This window comes from Sus scrofa, chromosome 13 (genome assembly GCF_000003025.6).
Source record: "Sus scrofa isolate TJ Tabasco breed Duroc chromosome 13, Sscrofa11.1, whole genome shotgun sequence".
NCBI lineage: Eukaryota > Metazoa > Chordata > Mammalia > Artiodactyla > Suidae > Sus > Sus scrofa.
The window spans coordinates 100,805,093-100,823,187 of record NC_010455.5 but is presented as its reverse complement, the minus strand read 5'-3'; the positions used below and the strand labels follow the sequence as shown (position 1 = coordinate 100,823,187).

Sequence of the window (18,095 nt, the reverse complement as noted above, 5' to 3'; positions counted from 1 at the left end):
GAACTCCTCTTTCCAGGTGTGGAATTGAAATTTTAACTCATTTCTTTTCATTCTGAGATTGTTACTCATAACATTATTTTAGGCTATTGATTTTCCTCCTATCACTGCTTCTTAATTGTTCCTCTATCCCCTATATTTCCTATAAAATAGAAGTTAGATCTAGAAGCCTGATTAGATTTTATCCAAGAACACTTCACTAATGGTGTTGCGTGCTTCAAGTTACATTTTGCCATAAGGCACACGTTACCAGGTGTTCTAGTTTTATTGTTGCTAATTTTCTCCAATTGTGGCCAATTTTCTCCATTTTAAAGTTCCCTATCAACATTTTACCTGATAGTTTTGTTAGCCTTTGGTAATAGTTTCCTAGACAGCCTTTATTTCTTTAGAAGTTACAAAATGGTGATGGGCTATTCTATCACTGCTTCTTTATTCATTAGCTGGAATTCATCTACAAAAATGACTTTTCCTCATTAATTATTTTATTTATATGGGAAAGGTAGGATCCTTGATGTTTTCCCCCTTTATTCATCAGTGTTCAGAATTGTGACAGTTATCTAGCAACCTCCAATGGTAACCGGTGTATTTTTAAAACATCATCATGAACACAGATTTATACATATTTGATGTTTCAATCCACTGCAGTCATTATTCTGTCTTTACTTAACTTTTCAAATTTTATACTGGAGTTGCTGTCGTGGCTCAGCAGTATCTTATGAGGACACAGGTTCGATCCCTGGCCTCACTCAATGGGTTAAGAATCCAGTGTTGCCGTGAGCTGTGGTATAGGCTGCAGATGCGGCTTGGATCTGGCATTGCTGTGGCTGCGGCGTAGGCCAGCAGCTACAGCTCCCACTGGATCCCTAGCCTGGGAACCTCCATATTTAGGTGCAGCCCTGAAAAAAAAAAAAAAAAAAAAGACAAGTTTTACACTTTATCTCTTTTCTCCTACTGTGAAAATCTAAGTTTCTAATAGCATTAACACAAATACTTACATTTGTCCTCTACATCATGTCACTACTACTGTAACAAGAACACAGCATAAGATTTCTTTGTGGTTTTTTTTTTCGTTAGACTATATGCCACAAAGGATATCCTGTATTTTTAAACATGGAACTATTTTCTTTATGCGGACATGGACCAAACTGATATATAAAGATTAGGTTCATTTGTTTCCATTTATTTCCAATTTTAGGGATTTGTTTTCCCCATTTTCAAATTATATAAACCACTTACATGGTTCCAAAGCCAAAAAATGTACCCACAGAACTTCTTCTCTGTCCTTGCTCCTTCATCCTGCACCCTCTTTGCCAATTTGGGAAACTGTTTTTATTAGTTTTTAATGAGTCATTTTATTGTTACTTTGTAAAGAATATAAACAAATATGTTTATTTTACCACCATTTCCCACAAAAGGTAACACAACATAAACACTGTCCTGCATCTTGCTTTATTTCATGTAACACTGGCCTAGCGATAGTTCCATATACCAATATATAAAGATCTTCCACATTCTTTTTACAGTTGAGTAGTTCTCTATTGCTTGGATGCCCCCAAAGTTTACTAAACCAGCTCCCTATCCCTGAACGTTTCCAGATTTTGTTTTGTTCTGTTTTTTTTTTTTTTTTTTTTTTTTTTTTTTTTGCCATTTCTTGGGCCACTCCCTCGGCATATGGAGGTTCCCAGACTAGGGGTCGAATCGGAGCTGTAGCCACCGGCCTACGCCAGAGCCACAGCAACGCAGGATCCAAGCAGCGTCTGCAACCTACACCACAGCTCATGGCAACGCCGGATCGTTAACCCGCTGAGCAAGGACAGGGATTGAACCCGCAACCTCATGGTTCCTAGTCGGATTCATTAACCACTGCGCCACGACGGGAACTCCCTGTTTTGTTCTGTTTTGTTTTAAGTACAGCAAATAATGCCACCATAAGTAGCTTTATGCCTATTATAATAATTTATGTTATAACAATTTCATATTTTTGCAAGTATATCTTCAGGAGACATTCCTAGAAGGGAATAGGTGTTGGGTCAAAGGGTAAATGCTCATGCAGTTTTCCTAGACGTTGCCACACTCCCCACCACAGTGGTTATGCTGCATTTCTTTGCCTTGCCACTAACAATGAGAAGGCCTGTTTCCTCACAGCCTCCCAGTGTCAAACCTTTGGGTTTTTGTCAATCTGATAGGTGAGCAATGGCATCTCTGTGTAGTTTTAATTAGCACTTCTATTTAAAAAAAATTTTTTTTATGTTTCAAGACATTTTTCATCATGGTAAAATATACCTAAGTTTTGCTTTTTAAACCACTATTTTTTTTTTTTTTAATGGCCACATCCTCAGCATATGAAAATTCCTGGGTGAGGGATCCAGGAAGTGAATCTGAGCCACAGCTGCAAACTGCACCACAGCTGTGGCAACGCCAGATCCTTAACCCATTACACTGGGCCAGGGATCAAACCTAAGCAGCCGCAGAGACAATGTGGGATCCTTAACCCACTGCACCACAGGAACACCCCCCCCCTTTTTTTCCTTTATGGCCGCACATTCGGCATATGGAAGTTCCCAGAGCTGGGGGTCAGCCTACACCACAGCCAAGGCAATGCCAGATCAGGGCCACATCTGCAACCTTTGCTGCAGCTTGTAGCAATCCCAGATCCTTAACTCACTGGGTGAGGCCAGGGATTGAAGCTGCATCCTCATGGATACTGTTCGGGTTCTTAACCTACTGGGCCACAAAGAGAACTCCAGGAACTCCCTTTTTAAATCACTTTTAAGCATATAATTCAGTGGCATTAAGTATGTATGTTCACACTGTTATGCAACCACTGCCACTGTCCTTCTACAAAACTTCCATCACCCTAAACTGAAAATCTATACCTATTAAATAAAAACTCCCCACTCCTCCTTCCCCTCATCCCTCGGTAACCACTGTCCTACTTTCTGTCTCCATGTATCTGAGTATTCAAGCAGATTCATACAGTATTTGTACATTTGTGTCTGGATTTGTCACTTAACTGTATATCCTCAAGGATCATCCACACTGCAGTATGCATTAGAATTTCATTCCTTTTTAAGGCTCAATAATATTCTGTACTATGTATATACCCCATTTTATTTATTTATTCATCCTCTGATAGACATGTGGGTTGTTGCCACCTCTTGGCTATTGTGAATTAGGCTACTATGAACATTAGTTTACAAATATCTGTTCATATCTCTGCTTTCAATTCTTTTGTATATATACCCAGAAATGGAATTATTGGATCATATATAATTCTATGTTTAATTTTTGAGGAACTGCTATATTTCTTTTTCACAGTAGCTGCATGACTTTACATTCTCAACAGCAATGCCCAAAAGATCCAATTTTTCCACATTTTTTGCCAACACCTGCTTTCTGTTTTTTGATAATAATCTCTTTTGATAATTCTAATGGGTCTGAAGTGGCATTTCATTGTGGCTTTGATCTACATTCCCGTAATTATTAGTGGTATTGAACATCTTCTTACATGTTTACTGGTCATTTGTATATCTTCTTTGGAGAATTGTCATTTCAAGTCCTTTTTCCCATTTTTGAATTGGAGCTTTAGAAGTTTTTTAAAATATATTCTGGATATCAACCCTTATCAGGTATATGATTTGCAAATATTTTTTTCTCATTCTGTGAGCTGCCTTTTTTAACTCTATTGATAGTGTCCTTTGGCACTTACAAGTTTTTAATTTTAACGAAGTCCAACTTGTCTATTTTCTCTTTTGTTCCTTATGCTGTGGGTAGCATATCCAAGAAATTATTGCCAAATCTGATGTCATGAAGATCTTCCTCCATTTTCATCTGAGAATTTTATAGTTTTAGCCTTTATGTATAGGTCTTCAATCCATTTTGAGTTAACTTCTATATGTGATGTTGGATAAGGATCCAGCTTCATTCTTTTGGAAATGGATATCCAGTTTTCCTAGAGCCATTTGTTGAAAAAACTGTCCTTTCACTGTGAGTGGTATTGGCACCCTTGTTAAAAATCATTTGACCATACATATGAGGGGTTATTTCTAGGCTCTCTATTCTATTCCCTTGCTCTACATGTTTGTCTTTATGCCAGTTTCACAGTTTTAATTACTGTAGCTTTGTTATATGTTTAGAAATCAGGAAGTGAGAAGCCTACAACTTTGTTCTTCTTTCTCAAGATCGTGTTGGTTATTTGGGGTCCTTGAGAGTCCATACATATTTTAAGATGGATTTTTCTATTTTTGTAAAAAAATATTAGGATTCTGATAGGGACTGCATTGAATCTGTAGATCACTTTGAGTAGAACTGACATCTTAACATATTAGGTCTTTCATTCCATGAACACAAGATGCCTACCCATTTATTTACATCTTCTTTCATTTCTTTATGTGATGTTTTTTAGTTTTCAAACTTGCTTAATTCCCAATTATTTTTATTCTTTTTGATGCTCTTATGAATGGAATTGTTTTCTTAATTTCCTTTTCAGATTGTTCACTGTTAAATGTTTCTCTTATGATGGGAAGGCTGACCATCTTTTCATATGTTTAGGGGATATTTGTATTCCTTTTTCTGTGAAATTGTTCATGTCTTGTACTCATTTTTCTATTGCACGGTTAGTATTTTTCTCTAAATTTTTAGCAGCTCTTTATATACTACTAATATTAACCTTCTGGGTAGAGGTTCAAGTCACACAGGTAGATGCATTTGTCAAAAAACAATGAAAGTACAATTAAGATTTGTGCATGTCATTGTATTTAAATATAACATTAGAAGAAACACCTGTAAACAAATATTGAATTCTGGTTAATGATACACATGCATTATTATACTGATATTTGCAATTTACTTTGAGATGTACCCAAAAAGTAATATGGACTGATGGGTGGATAGAGATAAATTATAAACCTGGTAAGGCAAGTACAGTAAAATGCTGATGAGAGAATCTAGGTGGTATGCATTCTCTATGAAACCTACACTTTGTAGAGAAATTCACTATACTTTTGGAAATGTTCATAATGAAATATTAGGGGGAATATTAGCCCTCTAATGACAGACACTACAAATGTTTTCTCCAAGTTGTTGTTGTTTTTTTTAACTTTGCTTATAGCTTTTCCTTAAGAAATGTTTTTTTTAAAAAAATTTATATATAAATGCATTTATAAATCTTTTATTGCATCTTAATTTTGAGTTACATTTCATGAGGTTTTCCCTTTCTTATGTTATACAGCAATTCATTCACACTTTTTTTCTACTACTTGGCATTGTTTTATTTGTGTGTGTGTGTGTATTTCAGTCAAGTTATTATTTAAGAAATAAATCACTGAAGATTCAGTGAAGCCCTGTGATACTCTAGCCTCTTGTACCCTTACCCCTCACTAGAGGTAATCACTCCGTGCTTTGGTTATACACATTTATACACAAGCACATATGTTTACAATATATACTGTATATCTACATATACAGTATATATATTTACAGTTCATGTATATTTACAAACAATATATAACTATATTTCCACATTTGTAAAACATATTCATAAATAGTATCTTTCTAGAACTTGCTTTCTTTGATCAATATATTTTTGAAATTTATGCAAGCTGAGAAATACAGCTCTAATCCATCCATTTTAGCTACTATATGAGATTCTTCCTAAAATATGCTGTATGTATTTATCAACCTCCCCATTTGTGAATATTGGTTTGTTTTAGATGCTTCTCAGTTAGAAAAAGCTGTCATAAACATTCTCATACACACCTTCTTGTGCACATGTGCAAGATTCCCCAGGGAAGACACCTAAGAGTGGAACCACTGATTTACAGGATATGTGCATCTTCAATTTTACTAGAGAAGTGATTTACACAATCATGAGCAGTGATTACATCCTGACAATTTGACATTATTGGACTTTAAAATTTCTAGCAATAAGTAGATATAAAACTGTGTCTCACTGTGGCTTTAATTTGCACTTCCCTGATTCCAATGAAAATGTGCATTTTTTCAGATATTTACTGGCCACAAAGATTTCCTCTTCCATAAATTACCTCTTTGTATCCTTTGTAAATTTTTCTACTGATCTAAGCAGGTCAATTTGCATGGGCCTTGGAACTGTGTAGTTACACAGGGCCCTGCACTTAGGAGGGCCCCATGCTTTGTTTTGTTGCTGCTTTGAAATTCCTAATAATTTTTTACAAGGGGCCCTGCATTTTCATTTTGCACTAGGCTCCACAAGTTGTGTAGCTCGTCCTTAGGCTGAACCATGTTTGAACTGAGCTTTGAAGGATGAAAAGGGATTCATACTGATCTTCATTGTTCACTATGGCAGCCACTTAGCCTTATTGTTCAATACGGTGTCTACTTAAATTTAAATTAAGTAAAACTAAAAATTCAGCTCCTCAGTCTCCTTGGCTACAGTTCACATGCTCAGTAGTTACAAATGATTTGTTCCTATGGTATTGGAAAGCAGAGAGCATTTTTATCACCTCAGAAAGTTCTCTCAGACAATGCAGTTCTAGCCTCTTGCTAGACTTAGAGTTTAGAAATCCTACTATAGAAGATGTAGGCCTTGGGTGAGTCATATGGTGTTGTTCTAGGGTGGAGGGAAACAAGGAGCAAAACTGTATTCTGGGAAAACAGTGGATACAAAGACAAGTGCATGAAAATGCACTTACAGCAGGAACCAGAATAGCAGGAGCTGGTTGAGTGAGGCAGGCTACGAAGAGCTTTGTAGCCCTTTAGAGCATAGCCCTTTAGAGTTAATCATTAGAACTACTGTGAGGAGCCACTGAACAATTTCAAACCAGAAGTAGACAGAAAGATCTGGGTTTGAGGCAGACAGCCCTTATAATAACGCAGAGGACTAGATGGGCAACTCGGAAGTCAGGGGAGCAGACAGAAAGTTCTGACACAAACCCAGGTGAGAGAGGAGGCTTTCTGGGGAGGAGGGTTAGAATGCCCAGGTCTGAAAGAAAGAGAATTCACAAGGTTTTAGTAACTGTCTGGACACATGGAGTAATAAAGAGGGAAGAACTGAGGGTCAAACTTGGGGACTGATAAATGGGGCTCCTTTAATCAAATTCAGAACCCAGGAGAATAAACAGATTTTATGGAAGGCATTTAGGTTGACTTGGATATATTAAATTTGAGGTATTCTGGACCATTTGTTCATCAATCTCCCCACCTGCCAAATGAAGGTAGTAATAGTATCCATCCTGCAGGACTGATGTATTAATAATCAACTGATACAGTACATGTGAATATACTTTGTTAAAGTGTCACATACATGTTATCTAGCAACAGTCTGATATAACTGTATGTAACTGTGGTCTGATGGAAGGAAGAAGCAGGGGAGAGACTGAAATACTGCCTGCATTTTCACAAAAGCAGCACCATCTATCTTGTTCAGCAAGACAGGAGACGCTGGAGGAAAATGCTGAAGAAGATGAAAAATGTGGATAGTCAAGTAAGAAATATAAGATAACAAATCATCAATTAGAAATACACCCCAGCTGCTTCTAAACATAATAAATTGTTAAAGCTTTCCGTCAAGTGGAAGAAGACAAAGTTACAATGAGATCTGGGAGAAAACACATATTAAAAAAAAAAAAAATTCAGCTGAGCAATTAGTAGCAGCATTTACTGTAGATTAGAAATCCTCTCCAGAATTACTTCTGCCTTGGAATATACCAAACATATATTACAAACTACTGTTACATTTTCATTTTCATCTGCAGACACATTTAAAGTTAAAAGGTAGTATGTCCTTAAAGGTGATTGCTAGCTCAAACTTGTCATTAAGCCTACCGCTTCCTGACACTTGATTATGCGTTTGGAAAGCTGCTAGGAAGTTTAACTATCTGATTAGCTAGTATTTGGATGTAAAATGTAACTCTTTGATGCATGCTGTTCTTCCAGAATTTGGAAGCAGTGCAAAATTCTTACATTAGTTTTGCTTTTCTGAAGTAAGCAAAGAACCTGACAGTAAACCTCAGTTAGGCTATTCAATTAGGCTACTGAAGACAAATCACAGCAAGGCAGAGTGGTAGGGTGTGGTCCTTCCTTCAAGGAGCTGACATCTCCTAGCAGGGGTGCTATAAACAAGTACTGAGGGAAATGAGTGAGTACTCACAGAATTAGAAACAGCCTGGAGTGATACAGGCAAATGGGAAAGTAGGTAGAGTAGCTGCTATCCGAGATCATAAATCCAAAGTTTTATGACTCAATTTGAACTTATCTCGATAAGGCTCTGAGAGTCAATCTAATGTCAAGGTCAGCATCAGCCCTCCATCTTCCTGAGTGGTGCATGCAGTAGAAACCCACCACTTCATTCAGCTATCCATGGCCACCATATCTGTAGCTCCCTCCACTAAGTGGGAGACTACCTGCCCATCCTTCCATCCGGATGGGCCTTGTGGTTTCCTCTGATCCACATAGGAATTGACATATGTAATCCTGTCTGACTCCCAGCTATGCCTTAGCAAGTCTGTGACAGCTTCTGCCTCCCCTATCTTGGATGCTGCCCAGAGTCTGAGAATGGAGGCCATGGAGGATGAGAAGCCCTGGGGTTCTCCAGGAGAAGCACGGCCTTCAGTGGATGGCACAACCAACTGCTGGACATGTACACAAGGCCACCTTGGACCTTCAACTTAGCTGACTCTCCAGTTCACCAGTTGGCAAACTACAGCCCACAGGCCAAATTTGGCCCTGAGCCTGTTTCTATTATAGGGCCCTTGAGCTAAAACTAGCTTTTTTTTGTTTTTTTCTTTTTAGGGCCACACCCATGGCATATGGAGGATCCCAGGCTAGGGGTCAAATTGGAATTATAGCTGCTGGCCTACACCACAGCTCACGGCAACGCCAAATCCTTAATCCACTGAGCAAGGCCAGGGATCGAACTTGGGTCCTCATGGATGCTAATAAGATTCATTAACAGCTGAGTCACAAGGGGAACTCCCTAGCTTTTGTTTTTTTTAAGGTTTGTTTAAAATAATTAATAAATAACAATATGCAATGGACACAAAATCTAAAATGTGTACCATCTACTGGCCTGTGCAGAAATTTTGCTGACCCCTGTGACAGCTGAATATAACTGTGTGAGTAAACCCAGACAAAACTACAGAGGAGTCAGTCAACTAACCCCCAGAACTGTAAGAAATATTAAAAGGATATTTTTAGGAGTTCCCGTCATGGCTCAGTGGTTAACAAATCTGACTAGGAACCATGAGGTTGCGGGTTCGATCTCTGGCCTTGCTCAGTGGGTTAAGGATCTGGCGTTGCCGTGAGCTGTGGTGTAGTTGCAGACGTGGCTTGGATCCCACGTTGCTGTGGCTCTGGCGTAGCCTGGTGGCTATGGTTCCAATTCGACCCCTAGCCTGGGAACCTCCATATGCTGTGGGAGCGGCTCAAGAAATGGCAAAAAGACACCTCACAAAATCAAATACCTCGGAATACACCTGACCAAGGAGGTAAAGGACCTATATGCCGAGAACTATAAAACTTTAATCAAAGAAATCAAAGAAGATGTAAAGAAATGGAAAGATATTCCATGTTCCTGGATTGGGAAAATCAATATTGTAAAAATGGCCATACTGCCCAAAGCAATCTACAGATTCAATGCAATCCCTATCAAATTACCCATGACATTTTTTCACAGAACTAGAACAAACAATCCAAAAATTTACATGGAACAGCAAAAGACCCAGAATCGCCAAAGCAATCCTGAAAAACAAAAACCAAGCAGGAGGCATAACTCTCCCAGACTTCAAGAAATACTACAAAGCCGCAGTCATCAAAACAGTGTGGTACTGGTATCAAAACAGACAGAGACCAATGGAACAGAATAGAGAACCCAGAAATAAACCCTGACACCTATGGTCAATTAATCTTTGACAAGGGAGGCAAGAACATAAAATGGGAAAAAGAAAGTCTATTCAGCAAGCATTGCTGGGAAACCTGGACAGCTGCATGCAAAGCAGTGAAACTAGAACACACCCTCATACCATGCACAAAAATAAACTCCAAATGGCTGAAAGACTTAAATATACGACAGGACACCATCAAACTCCTAGAAGAGAACATAGACAAAACATTCTCTGACATCAACATCATGAATATTTTCTCAGGTCAGTCTCCCAAAGCAATAGAAATTAGAGCAAAAATAAACCCATGGGACCTCATCAAACTGAAAAGCTTTTGCACAGCAAAGGAAACCCAACAGAAAACAAAAAGACAACTTTCAGAATGGGAGAAAATAGTTTCAAATGATGCAACCCACAAGGGCTTAATCTCTAGAATATATAAGCAACTTATACAACTCAACAGCAAAAAAACCAATCACCCAATGGAAAAATGGGCAAAAGACCTGAATAGACATTTCTCCAAAGAAGATATACAGATAGCCAGCAAACACATGAAAAAATGCTCAACATCGCTGGTTATAAGAGAAATGCAAATCAAAACTACCATGAGATATCACCTCACACCAGTCAGAATGGCCATCATTAATAAATCCACAAATAACAAATGTTGGAGGGGCTGTGGAGAAAAGGGAACCCTCCTGCACTCTTGGTGGGAATGTAAACTGGTACAGCCACTATGGAGAACAGTCTGGAGATACCTTAGAAATCTATACATAGAACTTCCATATGACCCTGCAATCCCACTCTTGGGCATCTATCCGGACAAAACTCTACTTAAAAGAGACACGTGCACCCGCATGTTCATGGCAGCACTATTCACAATAGCCAGGACATGGAAACAACCCAAATGTCCATCGACAGATGATTGGATTTGGAAGAAGTGGTATATATACACAATGGAATACTACTCAGCCATAAAAAAGAATGACATAATGCCATTTGCAGCAACATGGATGGAGCTAGAGAATCACATACTGAGTGAAATGAGTCAGAAAGACAAAGACAAATACCATATGATATCACTTATAACTGGAATCTAATATCTAGCACAAATGAACATCTCCTTAGAAAAGAAAATCATAGACTTGGAGAAGAGACTTGTGGCTACCTGATGGGAGGGGGAGGGAGTGGGGGGCATCGGGAGCTTGGGGTTATCAGACACAACTTAGAATAGATTTACAAGGAGATCCTGCTGAATAGCACTGAGAACTTTGTCTAGATACTCATGTTGCAACAGAAGAAAGGCTGGGGGAAAAATGTAATTGTAATGTATACATGTAAGGATAACCTGACCCCCTTGCTGTACAGTGGGAAAATTAAAAAAAAAAAAAAAAAGAAATGGCAAAAAGACAAAAAAAAAAAAGGATATTTTTAATATATGGGATGCAAAAGATAACTGAAACACAAGCAGAATAAATGCTACCCAAGGAACAAGGAAACTGCCTTAAAGAAAATCATCTCTTAAATGTTTCGCACATTTTCTTCTCACTCATTTCACTTAGGAGGATTTCTTAACCCCAGTCTGCTGTCCATGGCTCTGTTTTGCATCCTAGAGAGGTCTTGCCATCTATGTGCACACATACCCACTCATTATTCATGAGACATTCGAAACATTTTAAAAACAGGCATCTGGAGTTCCCATTGTGGCCCAGTGGAAATGAATCTGACTAGCATCTCATGAGGACCCAGGTTCCATCCCTGGCCTCACTCAATGGGCTAAGAATCCAGGGTCGCCATGAGCTGTGGTGTAGGTCACAGACGAGACTTGGATCTGTCATTGCTGTGGCTGTGGCTTAGGCTGGCGGCTACAGCTCCGATTCAACCCCTGTCCTACGAACTTCCGTATGCTATGAGTGTGGCCCTAAAATGACAAAAGACAAAAATAATAATAATAGTAAATAAAAACAGGCATTACAATATAACTTTGCAAAAATAAAATACAGAATTTGTAAAATACCAATGTCTTAAGGCACCCTTCCAAGCAGAGAGGTCTACTTTTTTTCTATATATTACTCTATTTGCAATGGAGCCTTTCTGGTTTTGTTAACAATGGATTTCCTTTACTTAGTGAAGTGAACTGTCAGCCAAGGTGAGGTGAAGAATGGCTGAGATAAAGGCATTGGCAAGCAGCAATCACTTTACCCTTTTCAAAGGGCACAGCTACCTGCTAGGGCTGGAACCAGGAAAAGAATCACACTCAGGGATTCAGATCTGAATATTTACACAGTATCAACTAAGTCCATGCCTAGACTTACACTGCTATTATTCCCAATAATTTTGTTGTACATCCATTTTAACTCCTATATTCACCTGTATTATTTTCAGAGAAACTTCAAATTACCGTAATTTTTTTTTTTTTTTTCGTACTTTTAGGGCTGCACCTATAGCATATGAAAGTTCTCAGGCTAGGGGTTGAATCAGAGCTATAGCTGTCCAGCCTATGACAAAGCCATAGCACACAGGATCTGAGCTGCATCTATGACCTACACCACAGCTCACGGCAACACCGGATCCTTAATCCACTGAGGGACACCAGGGATTGAACCTGAATCCTCATGGGTACTAGTCAGGTTCTTAACTTACTGAGCCACAACAGGAACTCCTATATTTACGGTGTTGATGCAAATGTGTGGATCACAATTGGGGATGGGCTGTTATGACTCGGCTTGAAGTTAAACAGATGATCCAGACCCACCTGATTTTGAGCAAAGGAACAGTAGAGTCAATATGACACACCTAAAAGTTTGCATTTAGCTTACAGCAGGGTGGTAGCTCCTTTCCAAATATGTTTCCCTTCCTCAACACCCTCCTGCCTCACAGTGAGCCTCATCTTCTAGTATTCATGCCTTGCTTGATTCCCTCCCCTTGAATATTGAATGGTCCTGTGCTTGCTATTGACCAACAGAATGCCAGAAGAATAATGCTACATAACTTTCAAGGCTAGCTTCTGCCTTGTGGCTTCTGCCTTGTACTCTTATAAAGGTGACTCTGATGAAATTCAGATCAACTTGCAGGGGCAAGAGCACTGATTTGCTGATGGAAACAAAAACCACTGACTTAGACTGACTTATTAAATTTGTAAAAGTGGGGATTTAGAATCCTACACTTGTCTGTGGAACAGATGGTGCCCTCTGAGAGTCTTCTTGGAATTAAAGTGGTCATGTTATATAAAGTAAACTTGACATAGATCTCACCCAGAAGAGCTTAAATGGATGAGCTCGCACTCATGGATGTTTGATATGAGCCAGAGGCTACACACAGTATTACTCATGGATGTTTGATATGAGGCAGAGATTACACACAATATTACTTATTTTTGATGCTGTTTTGCTATTAAATGGAACTGGTGTTTGGCTCAGGTATGCCCAGCTAAATATAGGAAACTCCTCCTGGATCTTATCAAACCTTCTTAAAATATATATCACAAGATCTTGTGGGAAGTATCATCGCTTTTATCAGAATTAGCCAGAGAAATTCTAAAGTGGCCCAAACTCCACAGAGTCCAGAGTTTACTGTTCTTTGAATAAAGCTAGCATCTAATTCAATGAAGCATCCACCACTAGGTGATCTGAAAAAGTAGGTACCAGAATGATCCAGATGATCATTCTATCCACCTAGGCGAAGAGATGTGTAACCTATGTTCTTCTTGTAGGGACTAAGGTTTTCTCCAAACATTTCCAAAGTCTCCAAACCAAAGATTACCTATGAACCACAAAAGGGAAAACAGACTCTACTAGAAAAATCTGGAGGTCATGTCAGATTTAAGTGCTCTCTGATACCAGGACAACCTAATATTGTGCACATAATATTAGTTAATATTATTTATTAGCAGTTAATATTACATTTTTCCCAATGAGAAACAATAAGAAGAGCACCTGGTAAAGTGTGCCACCCTAGAAGGATTCTTGCCATCTAATCAAACCCCTCAAACTTCCTTCTAGCTTACAGAAAATATGGAATCTAGAGAAAAAGTCAAATGACATCAGGAGGAAAACATGGTCAGACAAACTGAGAAGGTAGAACCCTCTGCCAGATAACCGGCCTAGACTCTTCAAAAAGTTAATACCATGAAAATAAAACAGGTGGAGAACTGTTCTTAATTAAAAGAGACAAACATAACAACAAAAGCAATACATGAATCGTCATTGGACTATCTTTCTACAAACCAATATAAAAGACTTTCTTTGACAACTGGAGAAATTTGCATATGGGCTAGATATGAAGTGATATCAAACAACTGTTTCTTTTTTTTTTTTTTTTTTTTTTTTTTTAGTCTTTTTGTTTTTTTTTTTTTTTTTTTTTTGTTGTTGTTGTTGCTATCTCTTGGGCCGCTTCCGCGGCATGTGGAGGTTCCCAGGCTAGGGGCTGAATCGGAGCTGTAGCCACCGGCCTACGCCAGAGCCACAGCAACGCGGGATCCGAGCCGCGTCTGCAACCTACACCACAGCTCACGGCAACGCCGGATCGTTAACCCACTGAGCAAGGGCAGGGACCGAACCCGCGACCTCATGGTTCCTAGTCGGATTCGTTAACCACTGCGCCACGACGGAAACTCCAAACAACTGTTTCTTATAGTAATTTAGTTTCTTATAGGAGAATGTCATTGTCTTTAGGAAGAAGAGAATGAAAGCAGTTACAGCAAAACGTTAGAAAGTTAATCTTATTCATTCTTGGAGGAATGTATATGAGTGTCGACTGAACTATTCTTTCAACACGTCACACCACACCGTGATGCTGCCACCAAACTGTTCACTGTGCCACAGACAAGAGAATCAGTTTTCAGATGGCACTATTTCAGGGACGCCAAAGTAAGGAGAAGTAATATTATCTGGATTAATTCAACAACCTCCACCCAGAGACCGGTACAACCAGAACCCACACAGCAACACCCAGCTCCCACGCCTACAAGCGTCTCCAGTCTTCCCAAGGAGCAACAGTTGGTGACCACTCAGACCTTTGAATTCTTCAGGCCAAAGTGCGACTCCCAGGATTCCTGCTGGTTCCCCAGACCACTGTAACCCCGACGTATCCCCACCCTCCATTTTCCATTGATTCTAGAAGGGGAACACGCCTGTTTCCTTCGAGAGCAAAGAACTTCCCAAGGTTTCTACGGCTCTTCCTAGCTCAGTTAGGATTTCAGTAAGTAGATCCCTCCAGGGCTGCCTCGAGGCCGGGCATTTACACAACTTGAATACAGGACTAGCAAGGCAAAGAAACCCTTACCGCGGTCAGCCACTACGTGGCTCACATGTAAAATGCCTACCTACTACCCTGAAGCTTGGAATGCAAGGTGGTGGCGAGGAGTCACACGGCGCGCAGAAGGGCGGGCGGAGCGAGGCACCCTCCCGAGGGACTCAGGGTCCACGCCTGCGAGCGTGTGAGCGAGCGAGCAAGGGGCTCCCAGGCCCCGGCGCGTGGTTTGCGCGCGCCCGGCCTGCGGGAGGCTGCGAGGAGGCTGCGTGAGCGCGCGGGGCGGGAGCATCGGCCGCCGGCCGAAGTCTGAGCAGGAAACGCGTGGTGCTCGGAGGTGAGTGTGGGCAAAGGACGGCGCAGAGACCTTGGGGACCCTCGCCAGGCTGGGTGGCGGACGTAACCCTGGGACCTGCTTCTCCCGGGACGCGCCCGCCTCCGGGGCGGCTGGGCCGGGAGGCGGGCCAGGCGGCGCCGCCCACTCCTCCAGTCCTCTCCAGTAGCTCGGCCCGTGTTGCGCCGCGAGGGCTCGCGCTTCAGCGACGATCACCTCCTTCATCCGGTGAGGGCTTGATGGGGCCTGGCAGGACCGTGGGCGACACGGAGGAGCGCCTGGGTGCGTGACGGAGCCAGGCCGCGGCTGCCAGGAGCACGCTGTCCACTTTGCTTTGCCCCAGGGAGCAGCCCACGCCTTCCCCTCGCTCCGGGCCGCTCTGGCGGCGACAGATTAAGGGAGCTGCCTGGAGGCGTTTTGGCCGGGATGGCGGGGTAGAGGTGGGGACAGTGTTTCGCTGTAGGATTCCCCAGCAGGCCTGGGGAGAACGCTTTCCCCGAAGCGCTGGGGAAGGGCCCCAGGAGTCAGATTATGGAAGGGTTCTTCCTCCTGGGGAGGGATTGGGAGGTTTATGGACCTGAGGAGCAAAATGGGCGAATTGGGCAGAGTGAGGAGGAAAGCCCAAGGGGCTAGGGCTACATGATGTATAAGAGATGCTCTTGATGAGCATACAAGGCATTTTAAAGGAAATCTTAAAGATGCAATGAATGGAGCTTCACTTTTCCAAGCTGCGAGGAATAATGCCAGCAAGAAGCACAAGAAGCACGAGTGGCATTCTATATTCCTTGTCTTAACACTCCTCACTGATGTTCTAGCAGGGAGATTTGCAATGCAGAGATGGTTTTCTTTCAGAAGAAAACAGTACCAGCAAAACACATAGTACCAGCATTTAGGAGGTGGCTGCTTCCTTAGGTAGAGCTACCAACAAAGAACAAATTAACCGAATCCTGCCCCCCCTTTCTGTTTTCAGAGGTAAGGAAGATTTGAGTTTGTAGTCTTGAAATGTTAATGGCTTTGTGTTTTAGCTTTCCCCAGGCAGCTTGGAAAGAGGTAGGGAGCTGATTTTGTGCTCTCCAGATGCAGTTGGTTGATGCTTGATAAAAGAACACATTGAACCTGTATCAGTGTAGAGAAAGGAATTATTTACTATTTAGAGATAAGAATCTAATTTTTTTTTTTTTAATCCTAGACCAGAAGGTTCATTCAAATGAATGGCCACTGGGTCATTCTAGCCCTGATAATAAGGCCTGTATCAAGACAGTGGCCAAACATAATTCCAGATGAGATGCATGAAGTTATTTGAGAGTCAGGAAGAAGAAGAGAGGATCACAGCTTTTCCAGAAATGAAAAGAATATTGATACATAATGGTTTGCTCCTCTAGCTAGGTATAGAATGTTGATTTTAGATGTCATCATGCCCAGTGTTGTTATGACTGAGATATATTCTTTTTCTGTTCTTCTGTTTATTAGTTCACAGCAAATCTGTTCATTAAAACATGGAATATGGAAAACAAAAAACTTCAGCTAGTGCTTTAGTCTCATCTGAGATTTTGTACGTAAGTTCATCTTATTTTAACCAAGACATAATCCTTATTTGTTAAAATTGACTATAATAGTCTCTTTTACAGGATTTTAAGGATTATTTAACACAACTGCAAATTTTCTTAGTATTTTATTCTAGTATATTTTTTGCCCTAAAGGATTTGCAAGAATTAAGCTCAATTAAACCATTTTGGATTATATGTATATATTTAAAAAATTGAATCATCATTAAAATACCATGGTATCTCAGGAACACTTAACTATATACACTAAATTTAGTGGTCATATTCAACTCAAGATCAGACTCAACTCTCTTTATTTCTAAGACAATACTCTAGTGGATACTTTTCCCGTTTGTCCTTCCCTTTCAAATGATTCACCTTCTCTCTGTGCCCAGTATCTAGCTCTGTTCTGTCCACCACTGAATGATACAGGTAGAATCCCATTTTAGGAAATGCCTTTATCCATTTTGCAACTGTGTAATGTCCAGGCTAAATATGCTTTTCTGTTGAAGTTCTAACAGCCATCATTGCTCAGCCCTCCTCACTGTGTGGTAGATAATCATGCTGTACAGCTTCATGAATGAGGTCAAAACTCGAGGGTCAACCAGGATGTAAGTGACCTGGCTCAACAGATAAATTCAAAAGTTGCAGTTCATGTAACAGCAGACTCTTTGGCAAATATCTCTTTAGGGATTCTGAGAGATGATTTTGATTTAGTAAAAAGTTGTATATTTTAAGTATTGATTTGCTTTTGGCCCAGAGCTTTTGGCACATACTGAATTAGAGGAGAAGGGAAGGTGAGTGTATGAACTAGAAGTGACTTGTTGGGGAGTCACATCTCAGTGAGGGGGAAGTGAAATCACAGAACAATCTGTGGTGTGTGTGTTTCAGGGGGTGCCTGAGAGGTTGCAGGATGGAGAATTTGGCTAGGGAGATAATTGTACCCCTTGCAACTTTGAGAAATTAAGTAATAAAAACCAGGAAGCTAGAATAGATTATGTTTTCCATTCTGTATATGTCTAACCCTGACACAGATGGTTAGCCAGGAAGCCCAAGCCTTTTGTTGTCCCCTATAGTATCTATAGCCTAGATTAATACTTCTTAGCCTTGCTA

General features: G+C 40.5%; 1 protein-coding gene across 13 annotated transcripts in view; it reads left to right on the top strand.

The window, feature by feature from the left end:
• B3GALNT1 (beta-1,3-N-acetylgalactosaminyltransferase 1 (globoside blood group)) overlaps window positions 11,839-18,095 on the top strand; it is a 38,458-nt gene continuing 32,201 nt past the window's right edge. For 3 of the 13 annotated variants that reach the window (XM_021068553.1, XM_021068551.1, XM_021068552.1), the window contains exons 1-2: window positions 14,511-15,441; window positions 16,909-16,990. The gene's annotated coding sequence lies outside the window, so the exon portion shown is untranslated. The other 10 variants (XM_021068559.1, XM_021068560.1, XM_021068561.1 and 7 more) reach the window with 8 other exon arrangements.